This window comes from Arachis hypogaea, chromosome 20, assembly GCF_003086295.3.
Source record: "Arachis hypogaea cultivar Tifrunner chromosome 20, arahy.Tifrunner.gnm2.J5K5, whole genome shotgun sequence".
NCBI lineage: Eukaryota > Viridiplantae > Streptophyta > Magnoliopsida > Fabales > Fabaceae > Arachis > Arachis hypogaea.
The window spans coordinates 134949608-134958982 of NC_092055.1; the positions used below are offsets into that span (position 1 = coordinate 134949608).

A 9375-nucleotide genomic window follows, 5' to 3' on the forward strand; every position below is an offset into this window, starting at 1 on the left:
AAATAGATTGAGAAGAGAGTAAATATAAATATATTGAAAGTAGTGCTTTTATTTTGGAGAGAAAAAATTCATAAGAAATTGACATTTCACCTCCAATATTTTCAAAAAGAATAAATGACCATTTGTACCCATGAAAGATAAAAACACTGACATATGTACTCACACTAAATCGAAACTAAACTTGTATCCACGTAAGATGCCCTCCGTGTGACAAAAGTACCCTGTCTTTGGAGGGTTGGAAACTCAAGTGCAGTTGACTTCACGTGAAGTTGATACCTGAGAGTTGTTAGATGAAAATTCAATCAAATCAGTCAAATCATCTAACGGCTCTTAGTATCAACTTCACGTGAAGTCAACTTCACTTGAGTTTTCACCATTTTTAATTTGTCTTTCACATACAAAATTTTCTCTCATCAATTTAATTTTAAAAAATATATTTTTTATCTGATATTTGTTTTTTAATTTTTTTGATATGTATATACCTATCAATAATAAATTGAAGAACTCTCATAAATTATTTTGTTAACTCATATTTATTTTTTAAACGGTTTTGTATAAGATGAAATTATTTTTTTATTTTTTAAATTATTGATTATGTAGAATATATATTTTTTAATTTGAGTACATCAATATTTACCTTTTAGTTAAATCTCATTTTTTTAAACTGCTTTATATTTAATGATATTATTTTTTTAATTTTTTAAATTATTAATTATGTAAAGTATTATAATTAAAATTTGAGTACATAAATATTTATTTTTAAATTAAATTAAATAAATTATACAACAGAAAATTTAGTAATTTTGTATTTCATCATATTATTTGTTTGGTATATAGCCCTGATTATTTGATGAGTTTAATTTTAATGGCGTTGCGTAATTAGAGGCACGTGTAAAACTATTTTACACTAATAGGACATCAAAATTAAATTTTTATTTGATTGACATAAAAAAAGACAAAAAAAAAATTGCAACTACCAATGATTTGTTAATATTGACATGTTTATTTCCTAAATTATTAACGATGTAGAGTTCTGACATTTAAGTACATACAAATTTGTTTATAATTAAATTAAAATAAATAATTTATATTGCAAAAAAATAATTAATTTAATATTATTTGTTTGGCAAATGGTATTGATTATTTAATTGGCATATGAAAGACGCAAAAAAAAATCTGTACCTATCAATAGTAAAGTGAAAAAAATCTCATGGATATTTTACTAATTATTTTTTAAATTTTTAATCAGTTCTATGTTGGTTAATATTTTTTTTTACTAAATATTAGATTGACATATAACATTAAAGATGTAGTAGGATAATAACATCTATTAATTAGTTATTTTAAATAACCTGATAATATAATAAACATCTAAATTTTCTGTTATATATTTTTTAACAGTTTTAACCTTCACAATATTATACAGGCTAATTTAGATAGCCAAAATAAAGTAAAATAATGTAACAATAAGAAGATATAGAATTTTACTTTTGTTTCTGTAGTACAAAGATAATATAATAATATAATAAATTGTAATATTCTGGTATAAAAGAATATAAAACTTAATCAAAAATGCCATTTGTATACTAAAATTAGCCACTAATATATTTGTGTATAAATACATATGTTGTTTAATTTATTTTCAATGTGTATTTATATTCTAGCATATATTTTATATTGGTGGATGACTTTGGTGTTTGATTTTTGGTGTACACATATCATAACTCAAACTTAATATTATCCTTTTCAGGAGTTTTTTATCTTCTTATTTTAATTTTGTTAAAAAATATTAATATCATTTATTTTTAACTTTTAAGATAAATATAAAGATGTGACCTTTTATGTATTAGATAATTTAAAAAATTTATTATAGAAGAAGTTAAAAATATGAGAGAGAGAAAGAGAGGGACAGAAGAGAAAATTTTTTTAACTTATTAAATATGAGTTATATCAAGTGATGATTAAGAAACAAATTAAAATTCTAGATTCAAAATTTTTTTTTGTTTCTCTTTATACCGTGTTTCACTTTAAGTAACTATTTTTTATAGATAGTATTTAAGTGACAAACAAAATAGTAAGAAAGTTCGTATTAGATTATAAAAATTAATATCATGCTTATAGTAGGATCGCATTATTTCAAAACATGCAAAATAAAATAATAAATATAATTTAATTAATTTACACAATAAAACAAACGTAAAACTTATATAATAAAACTTAATAGAAAATATACGATGACATTATTTCAAAACATGCAAAACGAAAAAATAAAGTACAACTTAATTAATGTGCACAATAAAATAAACATAAAACTTATATAATAGTAGTCAAACATGAATAGCAATGATTGTCTTTTGTCGAAAGTACTATATTAAAATAGAGGTGGCAAAGCGGGCTGGTCTGTCCCAACCCGCCCCGTCCCGCCAAGGCCCACCCCATAAATGGGGTGTGCCGGCCTGTTTCGCCAACTAAGATGGGTTCAAAATGCTAGCCCACCCTTCTTTATGGCGGATTGGCGGGTCGGAGGGTTAGCCCGTTTGACTTTTTTTTTTTGAAAAATAAATTCATTAAAATTAACTAAAAAATAATAATTAAAAAATCAAATACAAATAAAAACTAGTCAAATTATAATATAACTTTTTCACTATCTTTTTTTTTAATTTTTAACTTCAATAAAATTATTCAAAATATTTGTCAATAAAACTATTTTTATTTTAAAAAATAAGTCACATAATTTGAGCTTATATAAAAAATTGTAAAATAAAATAAACAAAGTTAATAACTAAAAGAAGAATAAAAACAAAAAATGAAAAAAGTGTTTAAAAATTTTATAATTATTAATTTTATAATAGTAATAACTCTTTTATTTAATAAAAAAATAAAAATAAAAATCTTCGACCCGGTGGATCGGCCCGCCCCACTAAGAACCCGCCAATTTGGTGGTGTGGGTTTGGCGAATTTTTTTAATTTGGTAGGCTCTAAATCCTAGCGGGTCGAACCGACGGGTTCGACTCGTTTTGCCACCCTATATTAAACCACGATTTCAATTTATAATTATTAGTTAAAAAACTTACAATGATGTATTATTTTTTATTATTTAGTTAAAAATAATATATTTTGATATTATTTTTTAGCATTATTGACATCAAAATTTGATAATATAGCAAAAATTTTGAATATTTTTTGTCTTAAATTTCTTCTTAATAGAACAAAATAATACAATTAACACGCACATCAAGAAAAGAATTATAATTTTTATACATTTAGATATTCAAAAAACACAAAAAGATTCTTTTAGCAAAACTTCAACAACTCATAAAAGTTAATCTAATAGTTGTGTAACACCCTACCACACACAGCTTTACGCTTAAGTCGTAAAACAAAGATGGTGAGGTATTACAACTTCTAAAATAAATTATATACATATGATAGCAGAAAGAGAACAATAACTAGGAGCCTTGAAGAACAGGTGAAATTAAAGTCGTAAAATAAAAAGCGCATCGCTCAGAAAACGAGTTAACTTGTGTGCTAAGAAAGCTATAGTCAACGAGTACAAGATAACAAAACCAGGAATAGAGGGTCAAAGATACAAAATAACAAGCTCCTAACTCAGCCTGCGAAGTCAAGGCTGGCCGGAGAACAATTATACATATATATACATATTCCAAATCCAAACATACATAAACAAAACCATGTCTCTCTATAAATCCCTAAGAGGGTCAAAAGGAACAAGTCATGCGGAGAGAAAACTAAGTATATATATATACATAACTATCCAACAAAAGTAACCCGATAACCACTTCGCTTCAAAAGTCCAGACGCCTAACGAGATGTCTCTCAACCTGCATCTGAAAAACAACAACATAGTATGGGGTGAGAACTAGAGATTCTCAACATGCTAAAGGTGCCACGCATATAAGATATAAGGTCTTGGGAATACCAGAGGCAATCCTAGAACGCCAACTCTCAGATCATAAAGCTTAAAGTATTAAACAAAAGCCATAAAAGGTGGTCTTCTAAGAGTAATTAAATCTAACTTAACTTAATCTTAACACTAAGTCTTATCGCCTTTCCTCCATACCTCCATTTCTGACAACATATCACAGACAAATAAGCAGATAAAGGTAAGCATAAAAAGGTACAATTACTCCAGATAACAGATAAACAATTAGCATAGAAATACATTTAGGCACACCCAGTTAATGTACAAACAAGTAAATTCAAGTAATATGAACATGATGCATGCCTGTCCTATGGCTGATGAGTCTCATCGGTTGGTTATCAAGCCAACCCGACAAGTCCGGTTTGCTAAACCCTTGGACTGTCCCTCGTCGCGCATCCCCAAGAGTCTATGCATAGCTTTTCCTCATATATAAACATCAATTGCTCAATGGGGGTACCATTCCCGAGGATTTATACGTGCCCGGTCACCCTTACGACGTAGGGTCAACAGAGTATCGAGTTTCAACCTGGTACTCGTGGTGGCAAGCCACGGTACTTTACCCAGGGAATCTCGTATCTCAGATCATTTGATTGTTTAAGCCAAGTTTTATACATAATCATTTATAACATTTCGTATTCAAGTCATTATCTTTTCAACTTTACTTTACCTCAAAGTTATCTCCATTTCCTAACTTCATCTAATTATCAGGCTTATTACTATCATTTATGATCAGAAGAATGAAAATAGAGGTTTAGAAGTTGAAACAAGGTTTAAAACTCAAAAAACCATATTTGCTGGAATAAGAGCCACGCGTACGCTAGCCTAAGTTTTCACAGAACATTATATATTAAATACGTGAAACCTAAACCATACCTTTGCCGATTTCCACGTATTGATCAAAGCAAAACACCAAGAACACACATACAACTTTACTTATCCAAAATCACCAAGCCTTGGCACCAATCCAAAGCCTCCAATGTCCACAATTTCAAGTTTCAATTACATACACACCACCTAATACAAATATACAACACATATACACCCAAACTCAATATCCAATGCACAAATTCAGAAATTAGATAGAGTTATGGTATCCTCACCTTACCCAAATTTTGTATAAGAAAGAGTGAACGTTTTTCTCAAACTAATTGGATCCTAATACATCAAAAAGCAAAGAAATTCAACACCACTACATAATTTTCGAAAATTGGGAAAAGAAGAGGCTGAGAGTAATAAAGTAGCTTACCTATAAAATTATTCCGATAGAATTATAGAGCTCAACGCGATGGTCACGTGACCGCAAACGGTGCGGCAATCGGAGTTCGGATGGAGGAGATACGGTAATTTGAAGTAACGTAAGGGTTAGGGAATTTGGTTTTCTTCTCTCCCCTATTTGTGCTTTCAGTGATCTCTTTGCTGAAGTGGGGAGAAAGAAGAGCCTCGGTTCCTTTAAGTGTTGAGCCGGTTGGGCTCACGGGCCCAGTTTGAGTTCGGTTCAACCAATCTAGTCCATTCGGTTTAATCTTAGGCCGAATTTTTTAAAATTAGTGTCAAAATTCTCGTTTTGATGAGCTCTATCCTAATTTTAATATAATATTTATATTTCTAATTTTCTTTATTAAAATTTAATTTATTGACTAATTATTTATTAATTTAATAGGATTTACAAGTTGGATATAAATCAAAGTGATACACAAAATAAAAAGTTATGATAATGATATTTGGTGATAATTAATAAACATCGGGTGAAGAGAAGGTGGAAGGAGAAGAAGACGAGAAAGAAGAATAATGCAATATCATAGTAGCGTTGAGACAATAATAAAATTATAAATTAATAATTTTAAAAAATAATAAAATTGAAGATAATTTTAAAAATTGAATTATAAAATTAAAAAATATATTTTTTATCAATTAGAATTACGTATAAAAATAAAGAATACTTTAAATATAATTTTTTTTATCTCTGATTCAAATTAAATATGGTTAAAAATAAATAAATAAACCTAATAACATTTAGAAATAGTTAATTTGTAAATAATATTTCTAAATCTTTGTTTTGATTTTTTTACACATAATAAATTTTTTAATATTTATTTAATTTAAATTTATATATTTTAAAAGTTAAATAATTTAAAAAAATGTTTTTGTTTTTAAATTTTTTATTCTTAATGTTTAAATTATTTTTTAAAATTTATAATTTTAAAAATAAAAATATAAAAATTAATTTCTTAAAAATAATAGAAAAGCGGCTGAACTGTGCTTGTTGAGCCGCTAGTACCAATAATACTAATAGTTGAAAAATAATTGGGGAGACCTATTAATAATTAATATCTAAAATAAGTACATTAAATAACAATAATTAAAATTTTTTTTTTAACAAATGTGAGAAATAAAAATAAAAAAAATTGATAAATAATAAATATAAATATATTAAAGAATAATATTTTTGTTTTGGAGAAAAAAAACTCATGAGGAGATGACACCTTATTTTTATTAATTAGAAAAAAATTTAATTTTAATAGATTAAGTAGATTATTATTATTATTATTATTATTATTATTAAAAAGATTTATAAATACAGAATAATCCGAATAACTTAAAATAATACATGTCATTAGCATATTATTATCATATCATATCATATATATTTGTAATATAAATGGGTTACTATTAATGTAACACCCTCACTTTAGCACGTCATGACGTACCAAAAATAAGGAGTTACTAACATGTTTTCCTTTGTTATCTATTTAATATTGAGCCTTTACGTCGATATCGCGTTTTGGTTTTTAAGAACATTCTAGAAAATGTGTTTTTATTCATTAAAATCATATATCAAAGATCTTCAAGTAATAGTAATCACATAGTTATTACTAATAATAAATTTCATACAAACAAATTCAATATAAAACTCGAAAACATTACTTATCCCTCTGGGTAAAATAAACTCCTAATTAACAGAGGCGAGAGAACTCTATGAAAACAACTCAACTCATAACCTAACTCAGATAAAACTAATAACCATCCACAGCTTCACGCTGAGTCTTCGAACCTGTGTCATTGAAAGGGTTGAAGATTTTGGGGTGAGAACAAACCATATGTTCTCAGTAGGGAATGAAAATGCCATAAAAGTAATGAATTTAATGCAAATAATTAACTTACTTAGTAAAACTATTTTGTTAAACTTTTGGAAATACTTTTATTTCTACTTCAGATAAATAATTACTTTTCTTTAAATTTCTAAATTCAAACAGATTTTAATCACAAAATTAGTCATACTAATCATCTCTCAACCACATAATCATATTTCAACCACATCTCACCTCAATACATCCGTGAACTAACAACACAAGTAAGGGATTCAAACCAACATACAAACAAGTCACACAGCATAATCACAAAGAAGTAATACAAGCAAACTCAACCAAATACAAATGTGCAAACAACATGATGCATGTCTATTCCTAATGCAGGCCATGAGCTCATGTGTCGGTTGCCTACCCGCTCCCGACATTACCCGGGCACAAGTCCTAGATATGGCTTTCCAGATGCATACAATGTGCTTATAAGTCGTACGGCTAGGTCGCATATAGTGTGACTTTAAGTCGTACGGCTAGGCCGCATACAGTGTGACTTTTCAAATCAATAAGCGTACATCTGGAAAACAGTTCTCAGTGTGTGGGCGTCCCCACTTTACATTTGGCACTAAGGCCCAAACAATATTACATCTGCTCTCCTGTGGCAGTTATTTCATTAATTCATACATTTATTTAATCTTTGTTCTCTGCTCTCTTGTAGCAGAGATCCCTTTAATTATCTTTCTTTCCTTTACTTTTCGTTCTTCCTCTTCTTTTCTTTTGTATCAAACCGAATTCAAAACATAACTTAAAGCAAAATCACTTCTCAAAAGATTGAGTTTAAAACATCATACTTTTCTTAATAAATCGGTTTGAAAACAAAACTCTTTTCGTAATAAATTGAAATCAAGTAATATTCTTAAATTAAATTTATTTTTAAATAACACTTTAAATAAAGTCTTAGAGTTTTATAAAAATTTGGCAGCAATTCCTTTAAAATTCGGGTTTTGCCACCCTTCAAGGATCTCAACCTAACCACCTTTCAAACCCTTTTTAAAACATTTTCAAGTAACAAATCATTTTCAATATTCACACCGTTCAAAATATCAAATAGAATCAAATCATTTTCTTTAAAGCTAAGCCTATTTCTATTTCAATAAAATTAGCCCGTTTCGAATCTTATGCTTTTGAAATTAAAGGAAATTCATTTCTTCATTCAAACTTTACAAATTCCTCCAACCATACTCATTTAACATTTAATATTAACCAAAATCACATTCTTGCGTATTTTTACCAGCCCTTCATCAGCACCTATTCATCGTCATGCTAATACCAAAATCCCACTTCCATAACCATAAATTCCAGCATCAAACACAGCCTCAATTCAAATCCAATTCATAAACTCGAATCACATTTCAATTTAACAAGCAACACCAAATTGACCAACACTCACAATTACAACCAATTCTCATCAATTAGACACACAAAATACGTGTAAATTATTTGCAATTACTCAACAAGCTTTTGGCATTCTTAAATTAAAAACTTGTAATTTTAAAAACGAAACTCCCTACCTTCGTATGAAATCAAATCAACGAAAGCTCTGGAAAAACTTTCTGATCGAGCTGCTGGAGAGAAAAGCGTCAGAAATCATCTGTGTCTCCTAGAGCTCCAGTTGGCCGAACTCAAGAGGCAGGAAAGCTACGTCACCGTCAATTTCTACCGGACAAAAATAATACTGACATATAAAAGAGGAAAATACAAATACTTTTATCGGATTAAATTTTTTATTGGAATTACAGATCTTAAGAAATCAAAATCGAAAAATCAAAGAGAGTCATGGTTTCTTCCCTCACCCACGGTCTCTCTCTCGGCCTTTCTTTCTTCTCCCTGTCCGTGGCAATAATGAATTAATGAAAGAAGATAGGTAAAGATTTTGATTAGTGAGGATGGTGAGGTGTCATTGTTATATATGTGTAGATGTATGCATATGAGCCACGTTTCAATCTCTTTCCTTTGATTCCCTTAAAGGCTCACGGTTATATATATGGAACTAAGTTAATGAATATAATAAGAAAAAAGTTTGGTAATCAAAAAGTTTCAGTCATAATTAGCCAAAATTTTTTATAATATACTTTATTTACATTATTTAATAACAGTTTTATTTTTTAGTCCACTCTCTTATCATTTTACTTATTATATTTTTATCAACTCTACTTATTAATGATATTAATTATAATATCATATCCCTTATTATTAGACACTCTTGTAATTAATACTTAATATTCTTTTTTATAATTTGATTTTTATATTTAAGAATATAATAAAGATTAATAATAATAATTAATAACGGTT

General features: G+C 28.0%; 1 long non-coding RNA gene across 1 annotated transcript; it reads right to left on the reverse strand.

The window, feature by feature from the left end:
• Positions 1-6787: 6787 nt before the first annotated feature.
• LOC112784265 (uncharacterized) lies at positions 6788-8921 on the reverse strand. The gene is made up of 2 exons (XR_003193812.3): positions 8595-8921; positions 6788-6995 (listed from the first exon to the last, which is right to left on the reverse strand). It is a non-coding gene; the product is annotated as an uncharacterized lncRNA (long non-coding RNA).
• Positions 8922-9375: the final 454 nt, after the last annotated feature.